The 13166-nt window shown below is 42.0% G+C and overlaps 1 protein-coding gene across 1 annotated transcript in view; it reads left to right on the top strand.

Moving 5' to 3' along the window:
- Positions 1-13166, top strand: part of MTMR9 (myotubularin related protein 9) — a gene marked incomplete at both ends in the record, with an annotated part of 102831 nt that overhangs the window by 38612 nt on the left and 51053 nt on the right. The window lies entirely within an intron of this gene.

The following is a 13166-nucleotide window of genomic DNA, read 5'->3' on the forward strand; positions in this document are numbered from 1 at the left end:
GGAGGGAGGGAGGAAGGAAAGAAAGAGAAAGAAGGAAAGGAGGGGCGGAGGGAGGGAGGGAGGAAGGGAAGGTAGGAAAAAAAGAAAGAGCAGGTAAAGTAAAATAGAATAAAGTATGAAATATAGTAGCGTTATTAAAATTAAAAAGTAATTATTGAAAAAAAAAACACGGACTTATAGAACCCTGGGACATATGGTGGAAGCAAATCTATACAGAGAGAATCTTACACAGAAGAATACACATACACATTCACAAAAAGAGAGCAGGGGGAAAAATCAAAAATCTTGCTCTCCAAGTCCACCTCCTCAATTTGGGATAATTCGTTGTAAAAAGAGGAAAAGGGCGAGAAGTCTGAAATCTTGCTAAGTCCACCTCCTTAATTTGGGATAATTCGTTGTAAAAAGAGGAAAAAAAAAAGGGGGGGAAAGTCTTAAATCTTGTCCTCAAGGTCCACTTCCTCAATTTGGGATGATTCGCTGTCCATTCATGCACTCCACAGACGCAGGGCACATCAAGTGGACCGTGGAGCTTTAATCCGCTGCCTCCGAGGCTGCACAGAGAGATTTCCCTGTCCCTCTCTGCTCTCACAGCTCCCGGGTCTCAGCCTTGGACCGGGCCCCGCCTCTGCGCGTAGGTCGCCGGAGGGCGTCCGTTCTTCGCTCAGACAGGACGGGTTTAAAGGAGCCGCTGATTCGGGGGCTCTGGCTCACTCAGGCAGAGGGGAGGGAGGGGCGCGCAGTGTGGGGCGGGCCTGCGGCGGCAGAGGCCGGCGTCGTGACGTTGCACCAGACCGAGGCGCTCCGTGCGCTTTCCCGGGAAAGCCGTCCCCGGGTTCCGGGACCCCGGCAGTGGCGGGGTGCAAGGCCCCCCGGAAGGTGGGGCGGACAGTGACCCGTGCTCGCACACAGGCCCCGCGGCGGCGGCAGCAGCAGCAGCCCCAGCGTCCCACGCCCGTCTCCGGGGTCCGCGCCTTTAGCCGCGGCTCGCGCCCGTCTCCGGCGCTTCCCAAAGCAGCCCTCTTAATGCCCTCTTCTCGCGCACCAGGAAACAAAAGGGAAGAAAAAGCCTCTTGCCTCTTCGGCAGCTCCAGACCCTTTCCCCGGACTCCCTCCGGGCTAGCCGTGGTGCACTAACCCTTTCAGGCTCTCTTCCTGCCGCCAGCCCCAGTCCTCTCCCTGCGCTCTGACTGAAAGCCAATACCCAGGCCTCAGCTCCCAGCCCCGCCTGCCCCAGCAGACAAGCCTCTCGGGCTGGTGTGTGCCTGAGGGCACCGATCCTCTGTGCCGGAATCTCTCCGCTTTGCCCTCCACACCCCTGTTGCTGTGCTCTCCTCCCTCCGCTACTCCGAAGCTTTCCCCCTCCGCCACCTGCAGTCTCCGCCCGCGAAGGGGCTTGTAGTGTGTAGAAACCTTCCCTCCTTCACGGCTCCCTCCCACTGGTGCAGGTCCCGTCCATATCCTTTTGTCTCTGTTTATTCTTTTTTCTTTTGCCCTACCCAGGTATGTGGGGAGTTTCTTGCCTTTTGGGGGGTCTGAGGTCTTCTGTCAGCGTTCAGTAGGTGTTCTGTAGGAGTTGTTCCACGTGTAGATGAATTTCTGATGTATCTGTGGGGAGGAAGGTGATCTCCGCGTCTTACTCTTCCGCCATCTTCCCAGGGTCCGGAAGTTCCCTTCTATTCCTGATTTATTGAGTGTTTTTTTTTTCATATTTTATTTTTATTTATTTATTTATATTAGTTTCTGCTTTATAACAAAGTGAATCAGTCACACATATACATCTGTTCCCACATCCCTTCCCTCATGCATCTCCCTCCCTCCCACCCTCCCCATCCCACCCTTCCAGGCGGTCACAAAGCACCGAGCTGATCTCCCTGTGCTCTGCGGCTGCTTCCCACTATCCATCTACCTTACGTTTGGTAGTGTATATATATCCATGCCTCACTTTCGCTTTGTCACAGCTTACCCTTCCCCCTCCCCATATCCTCAAGTCCATTCTCAAGTAGGTCTGTGTCTTTATTCCCGTTTTACCCCTAGGTTCTTCATGACATTTTTTTTTTTTAAATTCCATATATATGTGTTAGCATACGGTATTTGAGTTTCTCTTTCTGACTTACTTTACTCTGTATGACAGACTCTAGGTCTATCCACCTCATTACAAGTAGCTCAGTTTCGTTTCTTTTTATGGCTGAGTAATATTCCATTGTATATATGTGCCACATCTTCTTTATCCATTCATCCGATGATGGACACTTAGGTTGTTTCCATCTCTGGGCTATTGTGAATAGAGCTGCAATGAACATTTTGGTACATGTCTCTTTTTTTTTATTTTTTATTTTTTATTTTTTTTATTAGTTTCTGCTTTATAACAAAGTGAATCAGTGACACATATACATCTGTTCCCACATCCCTTCCCTCATGCATTTCCCTCCCTCCCACCCTCCCCATCCCACCCCTCCAGGCGGTCACAAAGCACCGAGCTGATCTTCCTGTGCTATGCGGTTGCTGCCCACTATCTATCTACCTTACGTTTGGTAGTGTATATATGTCCATGCCTCTCTTTCCCTTTGTCACAGCTTACCCTTCCCCCTCCCCATATCCTCAAGTCCATTCTCTAGTAGGTCTGTGTCTTTATTCCCGTTTTATCCCTAGGTTCTTCATGAAATTTTTTTTTTCTTAAATTCCATATATATGTGTTAGCATACGGTATTTGGCTTTCTCTTTCTGACTTACTTCACTCTGTATGACAGACTCGAGGTGTATCCACCTCATTACAAATAGCTCAGTTTCGTTTCTTTTTATGGCTGAGTAATATTCCATTGTATATATGTGCCAAATCTTCTTTATCCATTCATCCGATGATGGACACTTAGGTTGTTTCCATCTCCAGGCTATTGTGAATAGAGCTGCAATGAACATTTTGGTACATGTCTCTTTTTGAATTATGGTTTTCTCAGGGTATATGCCTAGTAGTGGGATTGCTGGGTCATATGGTAGTTCTATTTGTAGTTGTTTAAGGAACCTCCATACCGTTCTGCATAGTGGCTGTACCAATTCACATTCCCACCAGCAGTGCAAGAGTGTTCCCTTTTCTCCACACCCTCTCCAGCATTTATTGTTTCTAGATTTTTTGTTGATGGCCATTTTGACTAGTGTGAGCTGATATCTCATTGTAGTTTTGATTTGCATTTCTCTAATGATTAATGAGGTTGAGCATTCTTTCATGTGTTTGTTGGCAGTCTGTATATCTTCTTTGGAGAAATGTCTGTTTAGGTCTTCTGCCCATTTTTGGATTGGGTTGTGTGTTTTTTTTTGCTATTGAGCTGCATGAGCTGCTTATAAATTTTGGAGATTAATCCTTTGTCATTTGCTTCATTTTTAAATACTTTGTCCCATTCTGAGGGTTGTCTTTTGGTTTTGTTTATGGTTTCCTTTGCTGTGCAAAAGCTTTGAAGTTTCATTAGGTTCCATGTGTTAATTTTTGTTTTTATTTCCATTTCTCTAGGAGGTGGGTCCAAAAGGATCTTGCTGTGATTTATGTCATAGAGTGTTCTGCCTGTGTTTTCCTCTAAGAGTTTGATAGTTTCTGGCCTTACATTTAGGTCTTTAATCCATTTTGAGCTTATTTTTGTTTATGGTGTTAAGGAGTGATCTAATCTCATACTTTTACATGTCTCTGTCCAGTTTTCCCAGCACCAGTTATTGAAGAGGCTGTCCTTTCTCCAGTGTACATTCCTGCCTCCTTTATCAAAGATACGGTGCCCATATGTGCGTGGGTTTATCTCTGGGCTTTCTATCCTGTTCCATTGATCTGTCTTTCTGTTTTCGTGCCAGTACCATATTCTCTTGATTACTGTAGCTTTGTAGTATAGTCTGAAGACAGGGAGCCTGATTCCTCCAGCTCCGTATTTCGTTCTCAAGATTGCTTTGGCTATTCGGGGTCTTTTGTCTTTCCATACAAATTGTGAAATTTTTTGTTCTAGTTCTGTGAAAAATGCCAGTGGTAGTTTGATAAGGATTGCATTGAATCTGTAGATTGCTTTGGGTAGTAGAGTCATTTTCACAATATTGATTCTTCCAATCCAGGATCATGGTATATCACTCCATCTGTTTGTATCATCTTTAATTTCTTTCATCAGTGTCTTATAATTTTCTGCATACAGGTCTTTTGTCTCCTTAGGTAGGTTTATTCCTAGATATTTTATTCTTTTTGTTGCAGTGATAAATGGGAGTGTTTTCTTGATTTCACTTTCAGGTTTTTCATCATTAGTGTACAGGATTGCCAGAGATTTCTGTGCATTAATTTTGCATCCTGCTACTTTACGAAATTCATTGATTAGCTCTAGTAGTTTTCTGGTAGCATCTTTAGGATTCTCTATGTATAGTATCATGTCATCTGCAAAGAGTGACAGCTTTACTTCTTCTTTTCTGATTTGGATTCCTTTTATTTCCTTTTTTCCCTGATTCCTGTGGCTAAAACTTCCAAAACGATGTTGAATAAGAGTGGTGATATTGGGCAACCTTGTCTTGTTCCTGATGTTGGTGGAAATGGTTTCAGGTTTTCACCATTGAGGATGATGTTGGCTGTGGGTTTGTCATATATGGCCTTTATTATGTTGAGGAAAGTTCCCTGTATGCCTAGTTTCTGCAGGGTTTTTATCATAAATGGGTGTTGAATTTTGTTGAAAGCTTTCTCTGCATCTATTGAGATGATCATATGGTTTTTCTCCTCAATTTGTTAATATGGTGTATCACGTTGATTGATTTGCATATATTGAAGAATCCTTGCATGCCTGGAATAAATCCCACTTGATCGTGGTGTATGATCCTTTAAATGTGCTGTTGGATTCTGTTTGCTAGTATTTTGGTGAGGATTTTTGCATCTATGTTCATCAGTGATATTGGCCTGTAGTTTTCTCTCTTTGTGACATCCTTGTGTGGTTTTGGTATCAAGGTGATGATGTCCTTGTAGAATGAGTTTGGGAGTGTTCCTCCCTCTGCTATATTTTGGAAGAGTTTGAGAAGGATAGGTGTTAGCCCTTCTCTAAATGTTTGATAGAATTCGCCTGTGAAGCCATCTGGTCCTGGGCTTTTTTTTGTTGGAAGATTTTTTTTATTAGTTTCTGCTTTATCACAAAGTGAATCAGTCATACATATATATCTGTTCTCACATCTCTTCCGTCTTGGGTCTCCATCCCTCCCACCCTCCCTATCACACCCCTCCAGGCGATTTCAAACCACCGTGCTGATCTCCATGTGCTATGCGGCTGGTGCCCACTATCTATCTACCTTACGTTTGGTTCTGTATATATGTCCATGCCTCTCTTTCGCTTTGTCACAGCTTACCTTTCCCCCTCCCCATATCCTCAAGTCCGTTCTCAAGTAGGTCTGTGTCTTTATTCCTGTTTTACCCCTAGGTTCTTCATGACAGTTTTTTTTCTTAAGTTCCATATATATGTGTTAGCATACGGTATTTGGCTTTCTCTTCCTGACTTACTTCACTCTGTATGACAGACTCGAGGTGTATCCACCTCATTACAAATAGCTCAGTTTCGTTTCTTTTTATGGCTGAGTAATATTCCATTGTATATATGTGCCACATCTTCTTTATCCATTCATCCGATGATGGACACTTAGGTTGTTTCCATCTCTGGGCTATTGTGAATAGAGCTGCAATGAACATTTTGGTACATGTCTCTGTTTGAATTATGGTTTTCTCAGGGTATATGCCTAGTAGTGGGATTGCTGGGTCATATGGTAGTTCTATTTGTAGTTGTTTAAGGAACCTCCATACTGTTCTCCATAGTGGCTGTACCAATTCACATTCCCACCAGCAGTGCAAGAGTGTTCCCTTTTCTCCACACCCTCTCCAGCATTTATTGTTTCTAGATTCTTTGATGATGGCCATTCTGACTGGTGTGAGATGATATCTCATTTTAGTTTTGATTTGCATTTCTCTAATGATTAATGATGTTGAGCATTCTTTCATGTGTTTGTTGGCAGTCTGTATATCTTCTTTGGAGAAATGTCTATTTAGGTTTTTGGATTGGGTTGTTTGTTTTTTTGCTATTGAGCTGCATGAGCTGCTTATAAATTTTGGAGATTAATCCTTTGTCAGTTGCTTCATTTTTAAATACTTTGTCCCATTCTGAGGGTTGTCTTTTGGTTTTGTTTATGGTTTCCTTTGCTGTGCAAAAGCTTTGAAGTTTCATTAGGTTCCATGTGTTAATTTTTGTTTTTATTTCCATTTCTCTAGGAGGTGGGTCCAAAAGGATCTTGCTGTGATTTATGTCATAGAGTGTTCTGCCTGTGTTTTCCTCTAAGAGTTTGATAGTTTCTGGCCTTACATTTAGGTCTTTAATCCATTTTGAGCTTATTTTTGTTTATGGTGTTAAGGAGTGATCTAATCTCATACTTTTACATGTCCCTGTCCAGTTTTCCCAGCACCAGTTATTGAAGAGGCTGTCCTTTCTCCAGTGTACATTCCTGCCTCCTTTATCAAAGATATGGTGACCATATGTGCATGGGTTTATCTCTGGGCTTTCTATCCTGTTCCATTGATCTATCTTTCTGTTTTTGTGGCAGTACCATATTCTCTTGATTACTGTAGCTTTGTAGTATAGTCTGAAGTCAGGGAGCCTGATTCCTCCAGCTTCGTATTCTGTTCTCAAGATTGCTTTGGCTATTCGGGGTCTTTTGTGTTTCCAAACAAATTGTGAAATTTATTGTTCTAGTTCTGTGAAAAATGCCAGTGGTAGTTTGATGGGGATTGCATTGAATCTGTAGTTTGCTTTGGGTAGTAGAGTCATTTTCCCAATATTGATTCTTCCAATCCAGGAACATTGTATATCACTCCATCTATTTGTATTATCTTTAATTTCTTTCATCAGTGTCTTTTAATTTTCTGCATACAGGTCTTTTGTCTCCTTAGGTAGGTTTTTTCCTAGATATTTTATTCTTTTTGTTGCAATGATAAATGGGAGTGTTTTCTTGATTTCATTTTCAGATTTTTCATCATTAGTGTACAGGAATGCCAGAGATTTCTGTGCATTAATTTTGCATTCTGCTACTTCACGAAATTCTTTGTTTAGCTGTAGTAGTTTTCTGGTAGCATTTTTAGGATTCTCTATGTATAGTATCATGTCATCTGCAAAGAGTGACAGCTTTACTTCTTCTTTTCCGATTTGGATTCCTTTTATTTCCTTTTCTTCTCTGATTGCTGTGGCTAACATTTCCAAAACGATGTTGAATAAGAGTGGTGAGAGTGGGCAACCTTGTCTTGTTCCTGATCTTAGTGGAAATGGTTTCAGGTTTTCACCATTGAGGACGATGTTGGCTGTGGGTTTTGTCATATATGGCCTTTATTATATTGAGGAAAGTTCCCCGTACGCCTACTTTCTGCAGGGTTTCATCATAAATGGGTGTTGAATTTTGTCGAAAGCTTTCTCTGCATCTGTTGAGATGATCATATGTTTTTTCCCCTTTAATTTGTTAATATGGTGTATCACGTTGATTGATTTGCATATATTGAAGAATCTTTGCATTATTTAAATAAACCCCACTTGATCATGGTGTATGATCCTTTAAATGTGCTGTTGGATTCTGTTTGCTAGTATTTTGTTGAGGATTTTTGCATCTATGTTCATCAATAATATTGGTCTGTTTTCTTTCTTTGTGACATCCTTGTGTGGTTTTGGTATCAAGGTGATGGTGGCTTCGTAGAATGAGTTTGGGAGTGTTCCTTTCTCTGGTATATGTTGGAAGAGTTTGAGAAGGATAGGTGTTAGCCCTTCTCTAAATGTTTGAGAGAATTCGCTTTTGAAGCCATCTGGTCCTGAGCTTCTGTTGGTTGGAAGGTTTTTAATGACAGTTTCAATTTCAGTGCTTGTGATTGGTCTGTTCATATTTTCTGTTTCTTCCTGATTCAGTCTTGGCAGGTTGTGCATTTCTAAGAATTTGTCCATTTCTTCCAGGTTGTCCATTTTATTGTCATACTGTTGCTTGTAGTAATCTCTCATGATCTTTTGTATTTCTGCAGTGTCAGTTGTTAGTTCTTTTTCATTTCTAATTCTATTGATTTGAGTCTTCTCCCGTTTTTTGTTGATGAGCCTGGCTAATGATTTACCAAATTTTTTATCTTCTCAAAGAACCAGCTTTTAGTTCTATTGATCTTTGCTATCGTTTCCTTCATTTCTTTTTCATTTATTTCTGATCTGATCTTTACGATTTGTTTTCTTCTTCTAACTTTGGGGTGTTTTTGTTCTTCTCTCTCTAATTGCTTTAGGTGCAAGGTTAGGTTGTTTATTCGAGATGTTCCCTGTTTGTTATCGTGGGATTGTATTGCTATAAACTTCCCTCTTAGATCTGCTTTTGCTGCATCCCATAGGTTTTGGGTCATCGTGTCTCCATTGTCATTTGTTTCTAGGTATTTTTTGATTTCCTCTTTGATTTCTTCAGTGATCAGTTCATTATTAAGTAGTGTATTGTTCAGCCTCCATGTGTTTGTATTTTTTACAGATATTTTCCTTTAATTGATATCTAATCTCATAGCATTGTGGTCGGAAAAGATACTTGATACAATTTCAATTTTCTTAAATTTACCAAGGCTTGATTTGTGACCCAAGATATGATCTATCCTGGAGAATGTTCCATGAGCACTTGAGAAAAATGTGTATTCTGTTGTTTTTGGATGGAATGTCCTATAAATATCAATTAAGTCCATCTTGTTTAATGTATCATTTAAAGCTTGTGTTTCCTTATTTATTTTCATTTTGGATGATCTGTCCATTTGTGAAAGTGGGGTGTTAAAGTCCCCTACTATGAATGTGTTACTGTCGATTTCCCCTTTTATGGCTGTTAGTATTTGCCTTATGTATTGAGGTCCTCCTATGTTGGGTGCATAAATATTTACAATTGTTTTATCTTCTTCTTGGATCGATCCCTTGATCATTATGTAGTGTCCTTCTTTGTCTCTTCTAGTAGTCTTTATTTCAAAGTCTATTTTGTCTGATATGAGAATTGCTACTCCAGCTTTCTTTTGGTTTCCATTTGCATGGAATATCTTTTTCCATCCCCTTACTTTCAGTCTGTATGTGTCTCTAGGTATGAAGTGGGTCTCTTGTAGGCAGCATATATATGGGTCTTGTTTTTGTATCCATTCGGCTAATCTGTGTCTTCTGGTGGGAGCATTTAGTCCATTTACATTTAAGGTAATTATCGATATGTATGTTCCTATTCCCATTTTCTTAATTGTTTTGGGTTTGTTATTATAGGTCTTTTCCTTCTGTTGTGTTTCTTGCCTAGAGAAGTTCCTTTAGCATTTGTTGTAAAGCTGGCTGGGTGGTGCTGAACTCTCTCAGCTTTTGCTTGTCTGTAAAGGTTTTAATTTGTCCATCAAATCTGAATGAGATCCTTGCTGGGTAGAGTAATTTTGGTTGCAGGTTTTTCTCCTTCATCACTTTTAATATGTCCTGCCAGTCCCTTCTGGCTTGCAGAGTTTCTGTTGAAAGATCAGCTGTTAACCTTATGGGGATTCCCTTGTGTGTTATTTGTTGTTTTACCCTTGCTGCTTTTAATATGTTTTCTTTGTATTTAATTTTTGACAGTTTGATTAATATGTGTCTTCGCGTATATCTCTTTGGATTTATCCTGTATGGGACTCTCTGTGCCTCCTGGACTTGATTAACTATTTCCTTTCCCATATTAGGGAAGTTTTCAACTATAATCTCTTCAAATATTTTCTCAGTCCCTTTCTTTTTCTCTTCTTCTTTTGGAACCCCAATAATTCGAATGTTGGTGCGTTTAATGTTGTCCCAGAGGTCTGAGACTGTCCTCAGTTCTTTTCATTCTTTTTTCTCTCTTCTGCTCTGCAGTAGTTATTTCCACTATTTTATCTTCCACGTCACCTATCCGTTCTTCTGCCTCGGTTACTCTGCTATTGATCCCATCTAGAGTATTTTAAATTTCATTTATTGTGTTGTTCATCATTGCTTGTTTCATCTTTAGTTCTTCTAGGTCCTTGTTAACTGTTTCTTGCATTTTGTCTATTCTGTTTCCAAGATTTTGGATCATCTTTAGTATCATTATTCTGGATTCTTTTTCAGGTAGACTGCCTATTTCCTCTTCATTTGTTAGGTCTGGTGGGTTTTTATCTTTCTCCTTCACCTGCTACATGCTTTTCTGTCTTCTTATGTTGCTCATCTTACTGTGTTTGGGGTCTCCTTTTTGAAGGCTACAGGTTCATAGTTCCCGTTGCTTTTGGTGTCTGTCCCCAGTGGCTAAGGTTGGTTCAGTGGGTTGTGTAGGATTCCTGGTGGAGGGGACTAGTGCCTGTGTTCTGGTGGATGAGGCTGGATCTTGTCTTTCTGGTGGGCAGGTCCACGTCAGGTGGTGTGTTTTGGGGTGCCTGTGGACTTATTATGATTTTAGGCAGCCTCTCTGCTAATGGGTGGCGTTGTGTTCCTGTCTTGCTAGTTGTTTGGCATAGGGTGTTCAGCACTGTAGCTTGCTTGTCTTTGCTGAAGCTGGGTGCTGGTGTTGAGATAGAGATCTCTGGAAGATTTTCGCTGTTGGATATTATGTGGAGCTGGGAGGTCTCTTGTGGACCAGTGTCCTGAAGTTGGCTCTCCCACCTCAGAGGCACAGCACTGACTCCTGGCTGCAGCACCAAGAACCTTTCATCCACATGGCTCAGAATAAAAAGGAGAAAAAGTAGAAAGAAAGAATTAGTAGAAGAAGAAAGAAAGAAAGGAAGGACGCAAGGAAGGAAGGAAGAAAGGAGGGAAGGAAGGAAAAAAGGAAAGAAGATAAAGTAAAATAAAGTATGATAAAATATAATAAAATTATTAAAATAAAAAATAATTATTAAGATAAAAATGGACCGACAGAACCCTGGGACAGATGGTGGAAGCACAGCTATACAGAGAAAATCTCACACAGAAGCATACACATACACACTCAGAAAAAGAGGAAAAGGGGAAAAAATCATAAATCTTGCTCTCAAAGTCCACCTCCTCAATTTGGGATGATTCGTTGTCTAAAGGAGGGAAGGAAGGAAGGAAAGAAAGAAAGAAAGAAAGAAGATGAAGTAAAAGTAAAGGTAAGATAAAATAAAGTTATTAAAATAAAAAATAATTATTAAGAAAAAAATTAAAAATAAAAAAAAAAACAAAAACAATAAACTGATGCATAGAACCCTAGGACAAAAAAATTCATAAATCTTGCTCTCAAAGTCTACCTCCTCAATTTGGGATGATTTGTTGTCTATTCATGCATTCCACAGATATAGGGTACATCAAGTTCATTGTGGAGCTTTCATCCGCTGCTTCTGAGGGTTCTGGGAGAGATTTCCCTTTCTCTTTGTTCGCACAGCTCCCAGGGCTCAGCTTTGGATTTGGCCCCGCCTCTGCTTGTAGGTCGCTGGAGGGCGTCTGTTCTTTGCTCAGACAGGACGGGGTTAAAGGAGCAGCCGCTTCGGGGACTCTTGCTCACTCAGGCTGGGGGGAGGGAGGGGCACGGGGTGCGGGGTGAGCCTGCGGCGGCAGAGGCCGGCGCGACGTTGCAGCAGCCTGAGGCGTGCCGTGCGCTCCCCCGGGGAAGCCGTCCCTGGATCCCGGGACCCTGGCAGTGGCGGGCTGAACAGGCTCCTTGGAAAGGGGGTGTGGATAGTGACCTGTGCTCGCACACAGGCTTCTCAGTGGCGGCAGCAGCAGCCTTGGCGTCTTATGCCCGTCTCTGGGGTCCGCGCTGTTAGCCGCGGCTCGCGCCCGTCTCTGGAGCTCCTTTAAGCAGCGCTCTTAATCCCCTCTCCTCGCGCACCAGGAAACAAAGAGGGAAGAAAAAGTCTCTTGCCTCTTCGGCAGGTCCACACCTTTTCCCGGACTCCCTCCTGGCTAGCCGTGGTGCACTAACCCCCTGCAGGCTGTGTTCACGCCACCAACCCCAGTCCTCTCCCTGCGCTCCGACCGAAGCCCGAGCCTCAGCTCCCAGTCCCGCCTGCCCTGGTGGGTGAGCAGTCAAGCCTCTTGGGCTGGTGAGTGCCGGTCGGCCCCGATTCTGTGTGCGGGAATCTCTCCGCTTTGCCTTCCGCACCCCTGTTGCTGTGCTCTCCTCTGCGGCTCCGAAGCTTTCCCCATCTGCCACCTGCAGTCTCCACCTGCGAAGGGGCTTCCTAGTGTGTCAAGGATTTTTTTTCTAAATACACTTATCAAACATGCTTTGGTTTATCCTCCTCATATTACAAGCCATGGCCAGCATGTTAGGGCAACTCTGATTTATAGGAACATATTGAGATTTACATACACATAATTTTGTTTGTGTTTTGCTGTGCAAAGCTTTTTACAGTCTTTAAGTGATTTTCATTTTTGATGTTAGAAACAAGTTGTCATTTGATAGTTTTATGTTTGTACTTTTGGTTCTTAGCATACTGAGTTTGAAATTATTTCATTGACTTAAAAGTATAATGTTTCGGGCCTCCCTGGTGGCGCAGTGGTTGAGAGTCCGCCTGCCGATGCAGGGGATACGGGTTCGTGCCCCGGTCTGGGAGGATCCCATATGCCGCGGAGCGGCTGGGCCCGTGAGCCGTGGCTGCTGGGCCTGTGCGTCCGGAGCCTGTGCTCCGCAACGGGAGAGGCCACAACAGTGAGAGGCCCGCGTACCACAAAAAAAAAAAAAAAAAAAAAAAAAAGTATAATGTTTCTTAGTATTAAGTTGTTATTGCTTTAAGAAAGATGTTAACAGTCTTTCCTCATTTTTCTCCTTTTTTAAATAACAGAAATGAGCAAGGGGTTTGATGTAAGTATTAGCAGTGTTCTGTTCTGGTTAAGCATCGTCTGGAGTTTTAGTCTTCCTGTTGCTGTGCTTTTAGAGTCCCGTTAACAAAGTAAATGGTACCAAGACAAGAATGAATGAGATGATGTTGACCCTGATATTCATAAATATACTTAAAATATTTAACTTGGAGAATGGAAGACTAAAGGAGAAACAACTATCTTTCATATATTCCATAAGATGTCATGTGAAATGGGGAACTTGTACTGAAATCACAGTAAAAAACAATAGAGGAAGTTACAGAGCAATACGTTTTGCTCAATAGGAGGAAGAACTTTCTAGGAACTAGGGATACCTAGCACTGTAGGAAGCTGGCTCTGAAGAGTGGAGCTCCTTTTCTG

This window comes from Hyperoodon ampullatus (assembly GCF_949752795.1).
Source record: "Hyperoodon ampullatus genome assembly, chromosome: 6".
NCBI lineage: Eukaryota > Metazoa > Chordata > Mammalia > Artiodactyla > Ziphiidae > Hyperoodon > Hyperoodon ampullatus.